The following is a 20,383-nucleotide window of genomic DNA, read 5'->3' on the forward strand; positions in this document are numbered from 1 at the left end:
ACGTTGAACCTCCCCGTGCCGAACAAAAATGAATGTGTCCTCAAGTAACACAACTGGTGCTACATAAAGCGCTCTGGTACCCGATTCGGGTCAAGTTTGCTCTATAGTATATAAAACTCAATTTTAAAAAAGTAGTGGTCATGTCAGCATGAAAACGCTAGAAGGGGACTTTGCTGCGGGAGCGAGTGAATGAAGATATCTGAACTTTCTAATGCTCCCAGCTTCAGACTGAGACACCAAATAAATAATTCAGGGGTTGTGCACTTTGATGTCCTCCTCTCTTTACAGATTTATTTTCCACATTAAAGCATATTCCGGGAAACAGTGCTCAGAATCTGCACAGATGTATCTGACCCATGTAACAAGGGCACAAATACAGCTTCCAGCAGTTCGATTCGTCTTGAGTAAACCAAAGCCCAGTGCAGGGGGCATTTAATGCGCCCATGTGGCTTATATAATGAGTGGGTTTAGCCCCTGTACCTGTAATCCGGGTTGTTAGGTTTCGATGTGGATTCAAGCAGTCTCTGATTCTATCAATGTTGATGAATTAAACACCATTGCTTTTGTGGCAAAACTAATCAATGACAGCAGTTTACAAAAGTATGAACATACATGCCTGTGGGAGTGAGTGTGAGCGTTTCATGTAGGTAATACGTTAATACTGGTAATACGTTAGTATTGTTCAATGTTTCTGAACTGTAAGGGAATGTTTTATTTACAATTATTTTTATTTACAAATTATATTCACCAAGGAGATGGCAAATATTCAGTAACAAATTATTTGCCTGGGATCACACAATTTGGTCGAGCAGGAAAGCCGGGATTGATCCCAGATTTTCCAATTTCACGCTGTGCAATTCATCCTCTATATGCGCCCCTCTTTCCGACATCTAAAGTTAGTGATGTGCCATTCATTTTTGGTGTTTGAGATCGTAGAATTCACATTTTATTTTTGTCACTTTTACACAGCAGTGCACCTTGCACAAGTACATATGAGCGTTTCTCAACAGACACAGAGGGGCAGATTTACAAGCCCCTTGCGTCACTTTTAACATGGGAAAAGTGACGGAAAAGTGGCGCAATGAGCTTGTAAATCTGCCCCAGAATACTTATACTTTTGCTTCCGGCACACGAACAATTGTCAGGATTCACAGAGCCGAGGCCTGGATTGGAACCTGGTTCACTAAGTTGACGGGCCGGCAACTGTAATCGCTTCTTGTTAAAGGGGCTCGTTTTTGCCTCGAGGTTCCAAGACGACCTCAAGCAGAGCCAAACCCAGGTATCTGGCTCGAGCTTCCAGTGGCTCAACCACCTCTAGCCCTACTGTGAAACACTGCGTGCTGGTGGTGGTGAATGGGTCTGTCTCGATCCTTACAGAGGGCGCCCTAGGCGCTGCCTGTGACGTCTACATATAGACATAGCCACGGGCGGCTGACTCGCAAAAATCCTTTAGGGCTGTAATGACATTACCAGGGCCGTTTCTACCATTAGGCAAGACTAGGCGGCCGCCTAGGGCGGCAAAAGGGGGAGGGTGGCAAACAACATGAGTTTGGGAATCCCCTTGAACAGCCTTCGACATCGAAAGCGCATTGGGTAGCGCCTTCTACAATTCGACGTGTCATGACGTCACGTTCGGCGCCTTGGGCAGGGACCATGCGTGCCGCTAATAGCTTGCTGCAAAATTCCCGCCCGCAGCGCGGCTGTGTAAGTCACTCGTTGACGACTACAGCCACGCTTGACGTCACCCGGCCGAGGTACTCGTGTGCAAGACATCGCAGCGAACTGCTACTGCTAATGTGAGGCGTGCGTGACCTCTACCAGACCAACTACCACAGAAAACCTCAGACTCCGGTGAGCCTGTTATCTTTTACCAATCCCTGTGAGTGTAGCACCGCACGCTTGTAATAACTCAGTGTTTCATAGCTTTTTTATTTAGCGCGTGGCCACTTTCCGCTGCCTCTGGCATCCGCCCCTGCCGCCGGCCCCAGTCTCTGTATGCACCAAACGATAGCTGCACTGTAAGCGTGCGATGCTCGCATGTCCAAGCAGGCTTGAGGACTGGTGGTTCTTGTGCGCTAGAGTACCATACTACAGTGAATATTACCCAAAACACGCGGCCAGCATATCTGTCCCTTTCAGTGCCCAATGGCGAGACAGTTTACTAGGGCGGTTCCGCAAGCTTGCGGAACTTGAAGTTTAGCTGCAGTGTGTACGCTGTTTGCACTACCATCGGGGTGCTGTAATGGATCCCGCGGCCCTCTCAGGCTCACCTGACCACCAACAGCACTGGATAACTCAGACTCCCCGTCGAGAGCAGGAGCCTACTCCCTGGCAGCCTGTAGCAGAGGGAGCTGCCTGCTGCTGGGTTTCGGCTGCTGCCTAACTTAAACATCCCACAGCAGATTTTTGACAGATTCTTGACTGTGACTGAATCAATGGTGTGTGACATAGATTTGAGCTGGGCCCGGCTCAGAGTGGTGGGCGCTGGCATGTTTATCACATTATTTTAGCATCACAATAAGCCCAGATCAAAACCTGTGATCAATTAAACTGCCCCAGTCGGAGCTGCCTCACAGGCTTTCCTTGCGTGCTGTTCAACATATAGAGGAGTGCTGGAGCAGAGTTTTCTGTTGAAAATCTATTGGGTTTTTAAGCTCTGGTTTGTCTATTTGTCAAAAATAAAATTATTAATTTTTAATTATTAATTATTTGTTTTGTGTAAATGTTCTGACTAACCAACATGAATTAACAAGAGAAAACTACACGTGGGAATGCGTTTGTATTGCTAATTAATAATGCGCATGTTTTATTAAATAAATGTTGCTGTGTGCTGTTTATTTTAAAGCACAAAATGCTTTTGAATTGTCGTGTACTAATGCTTTTCTGTGTTGCAAAGGCTAGATAATTACATACACATAAGGGTATTAGTGGGGTTAACACTGTTTAATCACTATGCTGTGGTAACGTTGTTTTTGTCTCTTTTAATTAAGATGGTACGTTTTGGCCTAGTATAAAAGGGCTGCCGTTTGCAGCCTGGGCTCGCGTGAATGATTTGTGATGAGAAGGCCTTGCTGAACATGGTCGAGAGTCATCTGACCACAGTCTTCGCCTGGTTTAAAAGTTTCCGTGAGGACAGCAGCTCTGGGCGAACATCCAAGTACATCTGAGTAACCTTGGAGGACAAAGGAGCCATAATGAATGAACTTTGTGATCACAATGCTGGTTCCGAGGAAATATGAACATGAGAAGATACATTCGAAAGTTTAGTTCCGTCTTCCGTCTTTTTATTTTTGTGATTTTTCTGAGCGGAGATTTTCCAAATGTAGCGATGCTACATCCTTTCCTGCTCGCTCTGCTCAGCGGTTCAGCGGATATCTAAAACATTTTATGTTGCTTTCTTTTGTTAGAATTATTATAAATATTGTTAGCCTAGAGAGGGTTTTTGCCACTTTTGCCACTTCTTCCCAAACCTGCGTTGGTGAGGATCTATGCTGTGAGGACGGCGACTCGGGAGACTTCTATTGAGAGACCTGTCCTGACCCATTCTGACATTTAGCTAGAATAGGTAATTATGAGAAAAATGATTTACTTTGATTGATTTTCTTTGACTAATTTTAGATAAAGTACCATAATTTTTAATACAGTGTTGGTGGTTATTTCTTGTCAATTATTGAGTACTCTATTTTGATTATTGTTGTATAGATTGTTTAGATCATGACTCAGGACAGTCACAATTAGGTCTTATCGACCTCAGTGTAGATGCAGGGTGTTTAGGAGTTTTTCTTCCCACAGGTTCAGTGTTGGTAGAGTATTTGAGCGTATGTTAGTAAAATGGGCCCAAGCGTATGATGAGTGTATGTGCGTGTATCTGTGAAATTACTCTATCCGTGGAAGTAGGGAGAATTTGTACACCCCAATCTGCACCAATCTCCTGGTAGCAGAATTTGATGGTTATTGATGATTGTCTTGATCTGATTAGATTGCTTGTACATTGGCTTATTGATTATTGATTGATGTTGGTATATGTACTAATACTATATGTTGGAGTCGTCGTGTTGAGTTTTATGTAGTGCTTCTGGAACTTGGGAGCTAGTAGCAGTTCCGTAGTAGGGCAGAGGGAAGTATATACTGCTCTCGGGAAAGACGGGATTGTTGGTCCTGTATGTATGCAGGAAAAACGTGTGACAATTGAAGTTGCGCGTCACATTGTCTGGGTTCGGAATCAGTGACATTTTTGTATGTTACTATTAGAAATATTTCTGGTATAAAAGGAGTGCGTATGGTAGCGAAGGTTATCTGTGAAACTCTGGTCTTAAGTACCAGGGATCCGTAAGGTTCACCGTTAAAGCTTATCGCGGGAGAAGTAATAGGTATTCTCTGAGCTTGTTTGAAGGACTGTGCAGAGGTAAGCTGCTTGGTTAACGTGTGTTATAATTCTGTAGCGGGACGGATTGTACGCTGTTCTCGGGAAAGCAGGATTCTGTGTGTATGTACTATATTTTTCTTGTATGAATGTGCGTGAATGTATGAGCATTTAGTTGATTGTAAAACTCTTTGGATAAGTCCTAGAGGAAGCAGTTAATGAATGCATGATAGAAGGGCAGAGTAGAGGGATGTGCTACTGTGTCAACGGGATTCTTGTGAAATAGAATTTTCTTTACTATTCTGTGGTTAGCGAAGCAGACAATGGAGATGTTTATATGTTGTAACTAATAGATTTTGTAGAATTTGACACGAAGTCTACTGAGAAGTTTTGTAAAGGAGGGGTAGACGAGTGACAGGAGACAGGAGACAGAAGCGACTGCAGCGACTGCTGACGTCAAACAGACCGCGCTCTGATTGGATATTGGATCAGAATAGTGTTCGCGCTGGGATTGGTGCGTTGGTGTGAGCCGCGCAAGGATTGGAAGAGGTATTCTAGTGACGTAGACGCTCCAGGATTGGTGCGTTAGTGTGAGTCGCGCTGTTATTGGATGAAAAATTGTTTTGTATATTTGTAATACGGAAGGGATTAGAAAGTTTTGGTAGACGCTAAAATGTATTACCAAGAAGAGAAAAAGAAAAAATCTTTGTTTGGAAAAATAAAACGCTGGTTCGACAAGGATAAAGATGTTAAAACAAGAGAAGGTGAATTGTTACCCCCAGCGAAAACACCTGCATCCTTCATGGCTGCGAGATATGGGTATCATACCTGTATATGGTTGGAGAATTGGGTTAGGTATACAAAGGAAGATGGTGTCCTAGCATTCACAGAACATGGTTCATTTAATTTGGCCGTGTTGAGAAATTTACGGGAAAAGATGTTATGTCTTGACCCAAGACCAAGGCCGACACAGTTTGAGGCTTTAGTGGAATGGGAAGAGGAAGTACATGAGCGAGAAAAACAGAGGTCTGGAGGCAACTATAGGTATATGTTCGGGAGGAGACATGATCGGGAAACTCATCATGATCGAATGAAGAGATGGCGAGATGCTAGCATGTCAGAGGGATTATATCCTATGAGAACAGTTGACGAGGGAGCAGAAAGGGTTCCTGAGGCAGAAGTGAGAAGATATGGAGTTAACGAGTATGAGGATGAGGTCTTGAATGACATGATTTACAAGAGACCACCTCCATATAGACCAGAACCAGAAGAGAGTACACCAGTTGTTTCTCCGATAAGAGATACATTGCGTATCATTGAGACAGAAAATGTGACACCTGAGTTAAGAAGTGGTGATCCTTTCAGGGAGAGAGAGAATCGATGTGGTGAAGAGAATACAAGAGAATTAGCCAGAACTACAACAGAGCTGACTGAAAAGATTAGAGAACTGACAAAGAATCTGGAAGCTGTTACGGTGCCTGTAACCATAGGTCCAGTTATGCCTGTTTTTGATAAGCAGAGGACAGGTCAAAATGGTTTGGTGATTCCATATGTTGGGAATAAGATAACAAGTTTAGCTGGTCCCTCAGGAGATTCAGGAAGAAGGACAGAAAATAGTGATCTGAGACAATCCAGACATGACACATGTAGTGAAGGATTAGAGGTACAGTCTAATTCGAGATTGGATGCTAGTGAAGCTAGTTGTTCGGGGATGCCGATTTTAGAACCGCAGAAGAAAGTGGTTCCAGTGAGAAAAACGACTGAAATAACAGCTGAAGATTTGAATGATTGGATGAAAGTCCTTCAAAAGAGGGATAAAGATTCACAGGCAATTGATGTGGCTAGGTTACGTGTAGAATTAGAAGAGCTTGTTGCAGGGACAGTTCCTACAGAAATTCTAAAAAACCATCATGATGGTGAACTGTTGTTTATGTGCAAAAATATCACCTGGAGAGTGAGAAATACACATGACAGGTTAAGAGTAATAGCGAATGAACAGGGAGTTGACATTGATAAGGGGAAAGCTTTGCAGAAGTCTTACAGGATGGATTTCACAGACAAAGACGTTGAAAATTTGAATGGTGCTGGTAGAACAGGACAGATTAAAGAAATGGTCGCATTATTGCGAAGATGGGGTGATGTAGAAAAGTGGAAGGATAGGTGGTACAAGAAAAGAGAAGAATCAGGAGATAGGACTTATTCAGCATTTCCTGTGAGAGAAAAGGAGAAACCAGTGGATACTTATCCTATGAGAGAAATACCTGGAGGAGGATATGTACATGTTCCATGGACCAGACAGGATATTTTATCATTTACGAATGATTTCCCTCGACTGAGAGAAAAGCCCGTCGAGTGGTATAGGCAGGTAGACAGGTTTGTGAAATTGTCGAAAGTGCTGTGGATTGACCTGAATAGTCTGTTTGATATAATTGTTCCAGCAGACTTGTGGACTGAGTGTAAAATAGTTGTGAGTTGGCCTACTGAGGAATATCCAAGAGATCAGAGAACAGGAGCACCAGATCCAGAGGTAATGAGAAAGTATGATCAGGTGATGGTATACCTGAAAAGTAAAGTACCTGCAAAAGAGACAGACTGGGTTAAAATAGATCGAACACAACAGGAAGAAAAAGAATCAGTTCATGCTTTTTATGAGAGGCTGATACTGGCTTTTAAACAATTCAGCGGGGATGAACACCTGGGTGACAAAGATTTGAGTCATTTTGTATACAGATTTGTATATGGCCTGAGACCTGAAATTAGTGAGAGAATTCGTGAGCATACAGTGGACTGGCAGAGTAAGAAAATAGATGAGATTCTGAGACATGCAAAATACTTCAGTGATGAAATTGAAGCAAAACAGAGAAAGCTGAAAGAAAAAGCAATGTGGGCAGAAGTGAAAGTTGCGGAAAGACAGGAAGCACAGTTGGTGGAACAGGCGAGTAATGCAGGAAATAATGCAGGGAATAGGCCCAGGTATGCAGGGAAAGGAAAGGGGAATCTTGAGGAAGCCAAAAAGAAATTCCCATGTCACAACTGTGGCCAACTGGGACATTGGAGATCTGAATGTACCAATCCACCATTAGCGAATAATGAGGGTAAAACCTTAAATCAACAGGTGCAGAACGAAGGGAATAATCAACAGCAGCAACAACCTTCTGTTGTGAGACAGCAGAGTCAAGAGCCAAAACCGCCCTTGCCGCAGAATAGAGGGTCACAAAAGTACAATCAGGATTCAGGATTCTACAATGATGAGCAGGTAAACAAACAAAGGCGTTCTAACCAGGTACAACAGTACTTGTTAAAGAATGAAGGGAGTGAGTCTGAAGGGGATTATTGACGGTGCCGAAGGGAGGAAGAAGAGTGCATACTTGGTGCAACTCTAGAAATAGACCAGGCAGGACCATTTGTAGATGGGAAAATAAATGAAGAAAGTGCTACTTTTTTAGTAGACACAGGTGCGACAAGATCAACTGTCAGGTCAACAGATATTAGAAATCTTCCTCTCTCGGATGAAGCAATCCAAGTAGTTGGTGTAGCCAATACACAAATCAAGACACGTCTTACTGAACCAGTAAGAGTACAAATAGGGAAATTTTCAGACATGCACAGATTTATTGTCTGTGACACTAGTCCAGTGAACCTGTTAGGTAGGGATCTGTTATGTAAAATGAACTGTACAATTTTTTGTACACCGGATGGAATAGCTTTTGAGACACCAGATGAGGATGTTTTGTACTGAATGACTCTAGGAAATAGAGAGAGTGATATGGTTGGTGCATTTGCTGTGTTTGATCCGGAGGATTTGCCTCGAGAGCTGAGAGACACAGTGAAAAGGACAGTTTGGGATTTTACTGGAGAGGATGTGGGATTGATGAATAATGTAGATCCTGTGAAAATTGCAGTGAAAGAGGGAATTACGTATCCTAACATTCCTCAGTACAAAATGACACCAGAAATAATTGAAGGAATAACTCCTATAATTGAGAAAATGATTCAGCAGGGAGTTCTGAGAGAACTATTGAGTAGCCCGTGTAATTCACCGATAATGGGGCTAAAGAAGCCTAATGGGAAGTTCAGGATAGTACAAGATTTGAGAAAAGTTAACCAAATTGTGGTGGCATGCTGTCCCATTGTGCCAAATCCGTCAGTGATTTTGTATCAGATTCCACATGATGCTGAGTGGTACACAGTGATAGATTTGTGTCATGCTTTCTTTTCAATTCCATTGCATCATGACAGCCAGCCGATTTTTGCATTTAGGTTTGGCCAGCGTATTTTAGTATGGTGTCGTATCCCACAGGGGTATACAGAGAGTCCTTCGATATTCAATCAGTTATTGAAAAAATCATTGGAGAGCTTGATTATGCCTGAAAACTCAGTACTAGTGCAGTATAAGATGGTACGTTTGGCCTAGTATAAAATGGCTGCCGTTTGCAGCCTGGGCTCGCGTGAATGATTTGTGATGAGAAGGCCTTGCTGAACATGGTCGAGAGTCATCTGACCACAGTCTTCGCCTGGTTTAAAAGTTTCCGTGAGGACAGCAGCTCTGGGCGAACATCCAAGTACATCTGAGTAACCTTGGAGGACAAAGGAGCCATAATGAATGAACTTTGTGATCACAATGCTGGTTCCGAGGAAATATGAACATGAGAAGATACATTCGAAAGTTTAGTTCCGTCTTCCGTCTTTTTATTTTTGTGATTTTTCTGAGCGGAGATTTTCCAAATGTAGCGATGCTACATCTTTTCCTGCTCGCTCTGCTCAGCGGTTCAGCGGATATCTAAAACATTTTATGTTGCTTTCTTTTGTTAGAATTATTATAAATATTGTTAGCCTAGAGAGGGTTTTTGCCACTTTTGCCACTTCTTCCCAAACCTGCGTTGGTGAGGATCTATGCTGTGAGGACGGCGACTCGGGAGACTTCTATTGAGAGACCTGTCCTGACCCATTCTGACATTTAGCTAGAATAGGTAATTATGAGAAAAATGATTTACTTTGATTGATTTTCTTTGACTAATTTTAGATAAAGTACCATAATTTTTAATACAGTGTTGGTGGTTATTTCTTGTCAATTATTGAGTACTCTATTTTGATTATTGTTGTATAGATTGTTTAGATCATGACTCAGGACAGTCACAATTAGGTCTTATCGACCTCAGTGTAGATGCAGGGTGTTTAGGAGTTTTTCTTCCCACAGGTTCAGTGTTGGTAGAGTATTTGAGCGTATGTTAGTAAAATGGGCCCAAGCGTATGATGAGTGTATGTGCGTGTATCTGTGAAATTACTCTATCCGTGGAAGTAGGGAGAATTTGTACACCCCAATCTGCACCAGGAGAACAACATGATCCGGGTCACAATCCGAACTTGGGCACTGGCTGCAGCCCCCACGCAGATCTGATGGTGCCTCGCCTTCCGTTTTAAGCGCTGGCAAGGCACCCCAGACAGTCACTACTAGGCACATGCAGTGTAGAGATTCCAGGTTGAAACGGGCTGTTTGGTTCTTTTTACTGAGCTGCCCTAGGCTGTGGTGTTGGCAAGATGCTTTTTTGGGCATTGCATCACAAAAAACCGAAGGGCCTCCTGGCAGTCACTGGAACCCCCTACCCCCCCGTTCCAAGCATATTTCAGTCCCAAGCAGCCGCTCTGACTCCGAGAGCAGATCGTTGTACACCAAGGCCAGTCTACTCTGCAGCAAAACGAACAGAGCGACCACTTTAAATGGCAGTTGAAGTTCTCAAAGAGTGCTAAATGGTTGCTGAAGAATAACTAACACCCTAAAGGCAATCCATGACACCAACGCAGCGCCTGGTTACATTTCACACAGACAACGCACCAACACGGCGTGCTTATGGGCCATTTCAGAGAGATGTTGGAAGAGAAAGAATGAAAGTGTATAGAGAGTGAGAAACTGCAGAGGTCAGTTAGCCTGGATGAAAGGGGGAGAGAGTGATGGTAGTAAAAGGGAGGGGGCGGCATTTTTCAATTCTCGCCTAAGGCGGCAAAACACCTAGAAACGGCCCTAGACATTACCAGCGCGGGAGGAATTGAATTGTCCGCTTGGTCCCGGTAGACGTATGAGGCAAAACGTTCGATGCTTCTACCCGTCCATGGTGAGTATAGGCCCTGCCTGTCTGTCCTTTCTCACCATAGTGAGTACAACAAGCTGCGCTTCAGATAATTTTGAAATTGTTTCTCACTTTTATGAGTCTTGGGAATGCGAAAGTCAGTTTGAAGCATACTTTCCATGACACATGTTCTTTTCTACTTTTTGTGCATGCAGACATTATGAGTGTTGGCGGTGCACGAAAATATTACATTCCTATATCACACGCACTGCAAACTTAACCATTCTCATGCTTAATTTGAGCCGGTGGTTGCCTCTGCGCAGCACCGGCATTTAATTCTCAATGACGGCATTTATGTCAGTGCACCACAGGCTGATGCTTTTTGTCTAATTTTAGGATGAGCACAGCAACAGAGTCTTTAATATTTCAATATACAATTAAAAATTGTTAATACCTGCTCCCCAAGCCATTCTTATGGTTTTGGGTGGCTTGGAATCAGTGATTAATATAAGCCGGTGATTTCCGACACTTACGACAGTCTCTGAGAAGGTAGAACAACAGTTATTTATTAATACAATGCACATTAAAAACAAACACCGAATACCTGAGCCATTTTTATAGCTTTAGGGCCCGGAATATTCGTAATTATCAAACTTGTAGGAGTGTGACGGTTAGCAGTTGTGTAGGTAGTGTTGGTGGCTCGCTGACAGGGAAATGGGTGGTGCAAGCTGCAGGGGCCTCCTGACGAGGGCCCCTCGCACTAATCTTTTTTTCCCCTTACAAATTAAGGAATTTTGGCATTTGTAGGAGTGTGATTGCTAGTAGTTGTGTTGGTACTGGCTTGCAGGGGAAATAGGTGGCAAAAGATGCAGTGGCCCCTGAGAAGGGCCATGGCACTTACATTTTTACAATGTAAGCACTGCCCAAGGCTTGTGTCACATGCAGCTCAGCAAAGATACATGTTTTGTGCAACATGAAGGGTAAATCTTGTATGCAAATCTGCAAGGGTAAATCTTTTGTTGATACGGTGGCGAGGTGGGAGAACACTCATGGAGCGCAATTAATTAATGATAACTGTAACAGGACGGAATGAATAAAGCTTGATTTGCTCCACGATTGTTAGCTGCGTCTGGTGGCTCAGTGCAGTGGATGAATGATGATCTAATTGCATGGGTGGCTGGGCCTGAATTTGACTCAAATCATGCGCAGTCCACTCCGCCTTTCATCACATTGATCTTGGATGCAGCAAAGGTGCCCGATTGCCAGGTAATGGCGGCAAAAGAAACGACACCTGATCTAAATTGACACTGTGATATCCATAGCTTTAAACCTCTAAAATTGTGTCATGTGTTGAAGGGGAAGCTCTACCCAGGCATTCATGATTACAGCAAGCAACCCTATCATTTTAGTGAGGTTCACTGGGTTAGTCCATCTCAGATGGTACATCATATCCTGCTCATTGGCTCTGCTTTCATAAACCTTACCTGAATAAATTCAATGTAAGTGAATGAAGACTTTAACCCACAGAATGTACTAGATTCTAAAAACAATTATGAGAGATTGACACTAGCCTACTTCCCAGAGCATCCTTACAGCGCTAGAGCTAGCTGAGAGTACAGTGATGTTTCAAAAATAAATTGTTCTATTTTTATTTTCAGCACCTTCTAAAGCTTGACAACCATTACCAAATTTTTGGTCAATTTTCCTGCGAAGAACAAGACCTCCTTTGCTGCTCTTTCACCCCGGGTACGACCCAGCAAACACCAGAGTTAAAGGTAAGGAAACTGATGCTATTTTTTTTTTAGATTGGAGTTAGGGCTATGTGTGTGGTCACTGTACATGGTGGTTGGGGTAGGCGCACATTCTGAACATTGTACCCTCAGTGGATGGAATTTACTAATAGCCTTAGCCCTGTGATTTGGGCAATAACGGTTGTTAACAGCACTATCTATCCCTTGCCTTGTTCAAGGCCCTTAAGCAGTGTCTGTTCCAGTGCCTTCAGCAACCACTATGGCACACAGAGGCAGCAGGCAGTAAGGCTGTATTTTTAGCAGTCATGTTGTGCAAAGGGGAGCTGTTGGAGATTTATTGCGATACTGCACAAGATATATGTATTTATACTGAAATGTGATATTATTGCACCGCACTTTATATGTTGTACTTTGATTACTGACAGGTTTCTTTAATATATATTGGTAAGGCCAGCATCGGCATCATGAATACAGTACAAGAGCTGATTACAAGGTCATTCCAGGCACGGCCACTTGAAGAGAAACTACATTTAAAGCAATTAGGACCTCATCGGCCTGACATAAAACTACAGCAAACTTCCCAGGACAGAGGAAAAATGTCCACACGTACATTCTCAAACGCCTGGTACACAAAAGCTGATTGGCTTACAGGGTGCCCTTTAAGAAATTCTCTGTTCTGCTTCCCCTGCTTGCTGTTTGGTGGTGAGTTTTTTTGGAGAAATCAAGGAGTAACAGACTTGAAGCATTTGTCTGAAAAAATAAAGAAGCATGCACACACAAGAAAGCATATGGAAAACCTGACGAGACTGGGAATGTTGGGGGAAGATGCACCGATTGAGCAGCAGATAAGTGATGCATAACGCAAAGCAATACAGAAACACAATGAAGCAGTTGATAGGAACAGACAGATTCTATCCAAAATAATTGATTGCATTCGTTTCTGTGGTGCTTTTGAACTGGCATTGCAAGGCCATGATGAATCAGAAGGTTCCCCAAATCCTGGAATATTCAAAGGCCTTGTGGATTTAATAGCAAGCATAGACAAGGATATGGAAGCACATTTAGCAAGTGCTACAGTCTTTAAGGGCAACTCTAAAACAATACAAAATGAACTCCTTGAGTGTATGCTCGAAATTATGAGAAGCCATATTGTGCAAGAATTGCAAAACACATACTTTGTGGCTATTCAGGCTGATGACACCACTGATGTGGCCACTAAAACACACTCCGTATTAGTGTTTTGGTACATTGACAATGACAGAGAAGTTGTGGAGAGGTTCTATGGTTTCACACATTTAAGAGACTCTAGTGCAGAAACCATTACTGCAGCTATACTGCGTCAACTGAGCTTAATTTTTCCAGAGCTGCCTCAAAAAAATAACTTCTCGCGCAAAGCTATGATGGTGCGTCCGTAATGAGTTGAAGCCTTAGTGGAGTTCAGAAGAGAATTCGAGATGTGTACCCTAATGCTCATTATGTGCACTGTTACGCTCACCAACTTAATCTTATTATGCAACAGGCAGTATCAAGGATCACCGAGACACAAATTTTCTTTCAGGATATAGGAGCATGGCAGCATTCTTCTCACGTTCCCCCAAAAGAACAGAAGCACTTCATGAGATTGTGGACAAAAGCGTTCCAAGAGGATCCTCAACTCGTTGGAACTTTAACATCCGTACAGTCAACCTAATCTATGAACATAGAGAGGACCTTGAGAAATGTTTTGGCGCCATAGAAGACAATGATGAGTTTGATTACAAAAGTCAGACTGAAGCCCGTGGCTTTGCTAGAACACTACAAGACAGAGCGTTTCAGTTCTTACTGTTTTTATTTCATGATATAATGGTAGCTGTCGACCTGTTATACAATCAGTTACAAGCGATAGATACTGTCAAAGTGCAAGTACATACTACTATGTTTGTACAAAGCATAAGCAAAGTGAGAGATGGGGTTAACAATTTAGACAGCAAACTGCCAGAGCAATCTACTTTCTCAAACCGCAGGAAAAACATCACCACTCTGGTCCGAATTGCAAAGGAGATATGTGACATTGTAATTGTGCAGGCAAAAGAACGTTTTTCTTTCACAAAACATTTGGTGAGTGCCAGATTATTGCAACGTCAACAGTTTGCAAAATATGATGAATCCTTCCTGAAGCGTGCTCTGAATGAGGCTGTGGAAGCTTATCCTATGCTCAAAAAAGAAGAGCTGAGAACTGAGTTGACTGTACTGTCGCAATGCCTGTGTACCGGAAGGCCACAAGTGCCTTGTCTTTGCTGGCTTTAATACACAAACTTAATATGGAAAAGTCACTTACAGAGACAGTGGCTTTACTTAAAATTGTCATAACCACTCATTCATTTCATAAAGCTTTATTCAGTACATATAAAAAATGACCATAAAAGCACGAAATAACTTGCATACATAAGCAAGCAAAAATGCAGGGGTAATTAATTCATTTTAAATTTAATTTTAAAACATCATACTTTTCCTAACATCAATTGATTTGTATAAAAAGGTAGCAGTAAAAAAGCAAACATCCGGATTATGCATATTAAAAAGTAGTTTCATAGCATCGTTAACAGTACGGACTCCATATTTTACAAGGATCGGTTTTAAATAAACAATGCGGAAATTCCTATAGAGGTTACATAGCAAAAGAAAGTGCAAAGTGCATTGTTTAGATTGATCGTCACAGGGACAAGGGCCAACCGGGTGTTTTTTAGGAGACGGGAAGGCCACCAAATGATGTACTAGCCCGAGCCTCAACCTAGTAAGGACAAATCTATGCGAGGGTCTGGTCACCAGACTTAAATATGGTTGAAATCCCTCGTTACCCACAAATGTATTATAAAACATGCAGGTGGACAGTAAACCATTGCCACTCACCCGCCTCTTTGCCTTGTAGTTCATGAATATGCTCGTCATCTCAAGTTTTGACATTGCTACGGCAGCATATGGGTCAACCAAAATATTTATATCAAAGATTTCCAGGAAACTGTATATTATGTATTTTAACCAAGGGATCTTAGAATGGTTATCCAGAGAGAGACAGTCGTTAATTACAGATCTATTCAGGGCTGTCTCCTCCTTTTGGAAGATCGAGCGCCATAACATTAACGGTCTCAAAGATATCAAGTCTGACAGATAATTGATCCCTAATTCTCTGTGGGTTAAATCATTTGGGGCAGAATTTGGTAAACACAAAAGTTTTTTGAGAAAAATAGGTTCCTCAATTTGCAGGCAGCCATTAGAACAGTGTCCCCAGACCCCAGCCCCATATAAGGCAATCGATACACATCGTGATTGATAAATCTGCAACATATCCCTGATGCGTCTGTCGCCTATCTTAGCCTCATATCTAAAAACCCCATGGGCACTTTTGGCCATTTTGGCCCGCACATTGGTAATTTCATGTGCCCAGGTTCGGTCTCTGGCATAGGTGATTCCCAGGTAACAGAATTTGTCAACTTGAAGCACTTTCTGTCCATCAATGAAAAAGGAGGGGGGATCTCCTGCGGCCACCCCCACAGATCATAGTATAAGTTTTAGTTTTGTTTATAAGCAGTTTCCTATCCCTGATAAAAACGGAGAACCTGTCAATCAAACCTTGGAGGCCGATGGGGGTCCTGGACAGTAACACGGCATCGTCCGCATATAACAATACCGGCACGTCAAGTCCATTGGCCTGTGGAGCATCGGCACTGATTGTTTTTAAAACTGTATCTACCTCATTGATAAAAAGTGTAAAAAGCAAGGGTGCAAGGACACAACCTTGTCTTATACCACTCCTAACCTTAAATTTAGGAGTGCATTCCCCATTTACGCCGTAGCGGACACTAGTTTGAAGGTTATCATACAGCCGGGCTAAAAAGAAAATGATGCCTTCCGGGGCTCCAAGTTCAAGCAGCTTCGCCCAAAGAATGGAGTGATCCACCAAGTCGAAAGCACTACTTAGATCTGCAAAGCAGAGGTAGAGAAAACCCTGTTTAGCCTGGGTATACTTCCCAATAAGCAAATCTAAGTTTAAACACTGATCTAGTGTTCCTCGCCCTCTCCTAAAGCCATACTGGGTGCTAGCCATGATACCTTTCTCCTCTGCCCATTCTTCCAGCCTTACCAGCAGTATCCTGCTCATAACCACTCCTATGACAACAGTCAAGTCAGAACGATGTTTTTCAGCCTTAAAGAGGATTAAGACATTCCTGAGAAACACCATACTTGAGGAAAGACTCAATGCTTTGGCAATGCTCTCTGTAGAGAGCAAGCTAGTTCAGAAAATCCCGGACTTTAACATTAAAGTTATTGAAAAGTTTGCTGCTCCTAAAGAGAGACGTGCTGATTTCATTTACAAAAAGTAAACAATGTTGAATACTGCTACTTTGCAACCAGTTTAGTTGTTTGTTAAATAAAAAACATCTGTGAGTGAGGTACTCAGAAATGCATTGTATCTCGAAGTCAGTTATGAAGGTCTGTGGTTATACTGAATAAGCAGCTACCTATGTTATATAAAATCTCTTTATTAATGTTATAACTGCACTTTCACAATTGCTTTATTAACCTTCCTGCTTTCTCAAATTTGCTTGAAAATGCACCATTTTTCTTCTCTTTGTTCATAATTTTCTCGGGGGGAGAATCCCCCCGAAACCCCCCTTATGGTGGTTCGGGCTTGCTCGCTGCGCTCGCTCGCAACGGTGCAGTATACCAATCATTTTACGCCTCACCACTTTCAAATGTCACCAGCCGCCCCTGGCTACACACTTTACCCCCAACGCACTACTCTCACGCATTTGGTTTCTTTGCAGTATCATAACACACAGGCATCACGGGGGATAACCTGGGGGGCTCACGATCGCAGTGGGAGACGGACCTAGGTACACCTATATCCGATAAACAATGGTATTGTTGCCAACAAATTGGGCGGATTTCGTCCTGCAGTTGCTTAGGTATCATACATTTTAAATATCTCCACCAGTTATGCTGCACACCGGTCAACAATTTTTATAAATTCTACTTGTAGGACAATGACAAATGTGATCGCTGCAGTAGAGAGGGGGCCGATTTTTGACATGTAGCATGGGGATGTGACCCACATAGGCAGCATTGGCGGCAGATCTTTGAAGCTATGGAACAGATGATAGGTTCTTCTACCCGCAACCCCGATCGCAGCACTGCTGGGATATACGGAGGAGGTTGAGCCGGCTTATAGAAAATGTGTTTCTCTAAGGTTATTGTTAGCTAAGTGCAAAGTGGCCTGTAGATGGGAAAGAGGGCGGGCCTCCAAATTCAAGGACTGGATCAGTGACCTTACATTCTGGCAGGAACAATCACTTACCTATGTGGAGCTATTACCATTGACCTCCAGACCGAGAGATATATGGGACTCCCTGCAGGCGTACCTATTAAATAATCTGCTCCCCACAGCAGGGGAGGGGAACATAAGCTCTGCATGAAGAAGCAGTGGGGTGGATGACTGGACTGGGGATGACCTCCACATAAACTACCAAGTTTTTTCCTTGTGGCCTGGGGGGATGTGTGAACGGATGTGATGTCATCAATGGGGGAGATGCTGGAGGTTTTACTGTCCATGGGATGTGAGAGGACTGTTGTATGTAAGTACTGAACTTGGGAATTGATACCAGGCTGTTTATTATTTATTGTATCTCTAAAACGCTTGATGCACATGAGTGAAATAACAAGTAACCGCACAGATATGTCTTTGCATGTTACTGTAACTAGAAACTTAATAAAAGATTTTTTTTTAAAAAAGAGTATGACATCTGCGGAAACAATTGTGACAAACCATATTATTATCTTTAAATCACTGCCACAAAAAAGAACAATGCATTAAACTGCACTCACTGCATTTATTTTCAACATCAGTGAATGCTTAAACAAACACGTTATTTAAAATATGTTGCATCTTTGCACCCCTCTACATATCTCTCTGTGAGCTGCGATGTCAGGTTATCCATCTTCCTAACTCATTTCACCCACGCAGATCTTTCACTATCCTCCTCTCTGTGTTCTGATTTCAGGATATGTTCACCCTCGCTCACATTCCCTTTATATATTTGCAAAGCTAACAACCGACACATGAGTCGCATTCAAGGTTAGGGGATTGGAGAAGCCTCCACTATTTATTTTTTTGTTTCTATATATTTTCTCACTACCTAGAGATTCAAGCAGGGATAGACAAGCTTGAGGCACCTTACAAAATGAAAAAATACTGTGTAAAAGTTGCAAATTTTCCAAAATCTGCAGAAAAAAAAGATATCTGTGGGGAACCAGTATTGCCCACAGAAAAAATAGCACCGCAGATTTGGACTGTTGCTATTCATAAGTCCTTTTGTATAATGAGAAAAGCCAACAGTGGCGGCTCCTCGAGGGAGTGCTGCGGGACAGGGCGGGGCAGGGTGGGGGGTAGTAAACTAAATAAACCAAACGAATTACATTGCGGGTGCTGCATCGCCATATGGCGTTGCAGTACAAATGGCGATGCAGCACGCACAATGTAATTCGTTTTATTTCTTTATTTATTTACTTAAGTCCGTTCGTCCGTATGCCAGAGTTTACTACTCCCCACCCTGCCCCTCCCCGCCCCACCCTACCGCTCTGCAGCACTCCCTTCGAGGAGCCGCCACTGAAAGCCAAACTAGAAATCTCAGGATACAAAGTACTCACAACTAAAAAGTACTGTTAAAAATATATCCCACATGTAATTGTGCCCGTTGGAAACTGTACTATTGCCAATAGATCTAATTTATAACTAAAAAAAACTCATCCATCACACGTGGGCTTAGGCACTCAATAAGTTATCATACATGCAATCTGTCACTCCCTTTGCACTCATGCATCCATCTATTCAACGAATGGCTCATTCTTGCATTCACTCTATAGAAAATCTGTCTTTTCTACGTGGCCATCGCTGTATTTTGCCTTTTGCTGGAGCCTATGTTTTTGCTATCTTTACAACTCTGTGTGATTTACCCCTGCTAACCAGTGGTAGAGAGTGCCTATGCTTCCCTTTTAGCAATGATTGAATTTGCATATTCTTAACTGGTATATTTTACTGACATATAAGTCCCTAGTAAATGGTGTAAAATTTACACAGGGCCTGTAAGTTAAATGTCACTAGTGAACTGTAGCACCTATTGCACCACCCTATACAGTGACAGTGTGAAATATGCATTCAGGTCTACAAGGTAGGGTGTATGATATTTAAAAGTAGGAGATGTAGAAATTTAATGTTTCGTGCCCTTACAGTGACTAGCACCAAAAAACTATTTTTCACTGTTGCAGGCCCAGCTGACCTATGTAGAAAACCATAGGACAGATTACAATCGTAATACTGTATCTAGGGAATGGGACTAGCAAGTAAAATAATGAAACAACATTTTTTTAATAGTTATTATAAATCCAATCAAATGGTGAAGTCAGATTTGTATCACATATCAAGGAAAAATAACTTTTAGAAACTTTAATTTTGTCTGCCTGAAGCTGCTTAGATTAATTTACATTTGCTCTCCAACTTCTCCAAAACAGGCATTTGAATAGGGTTAAAAAAAAAAGATGTGAAGGGCCTACCAGGAGCAAACAATAGTAGGACCTAAATGGGCAGAGATGACTCCCCTGAACCTCGCAGAATTTTCAGGGTGTGGCAGTGAATGACATTATCATATCAAATCCTGCTTTAGTATCAAATTCTGCTTGATAGTTTTGCTGGTTTTACAAATAACACTGGGGGCACACTTAAAACCAAGGGAACTAGGATGACAAGACAATTCTTGTGTGTCTACTGTCTGGTTGCTGAAAAACCCTGTGTTCATTCTACCAGCCGCCTGTCTCTGGGTTTATTGTGGGTATAGTGGCAGTATGAAACTGGATGTTAGTGTTAGATGTGGGAGGACACTAGTATTAACATAGCACACTTTTCATACGGCGCAGGGTGGTGCACCACACCTGGATCCGCCAAGGTGGCCCCCACCTGTAGCAGAAAGTGCGCATGCAGGCCCTACTGGGGCTCAAATTCCTGCTGCTATTAAGACCTCCAGAGGGACAGTGCAGGCAAAAATGAACGTTGTCTCTCTTGATGTTGGTCTTTAGCAGGTGGACCTATGCTCTGTGGCAGAGAGGTCCCTGGCTACGAACAATCTGTCTCTCAATTGGAAACTGAGATCTCTACCCTGAAAATGGCACTCACT

This window comes from Triturus cristatus, chromosome 6 (assembly GCF_964204655.1).
Source record: "Triturus cristatus chromosome 6, aTriCri1.1, whole genome shotgun sequence".
In the NCBI taxonomy this organism is placed as follows: Eukaryota; Metazoa; Chordata; class Amphibia; order Caudata; family Salamandridae; genus Triturus; species Triturus cristatus.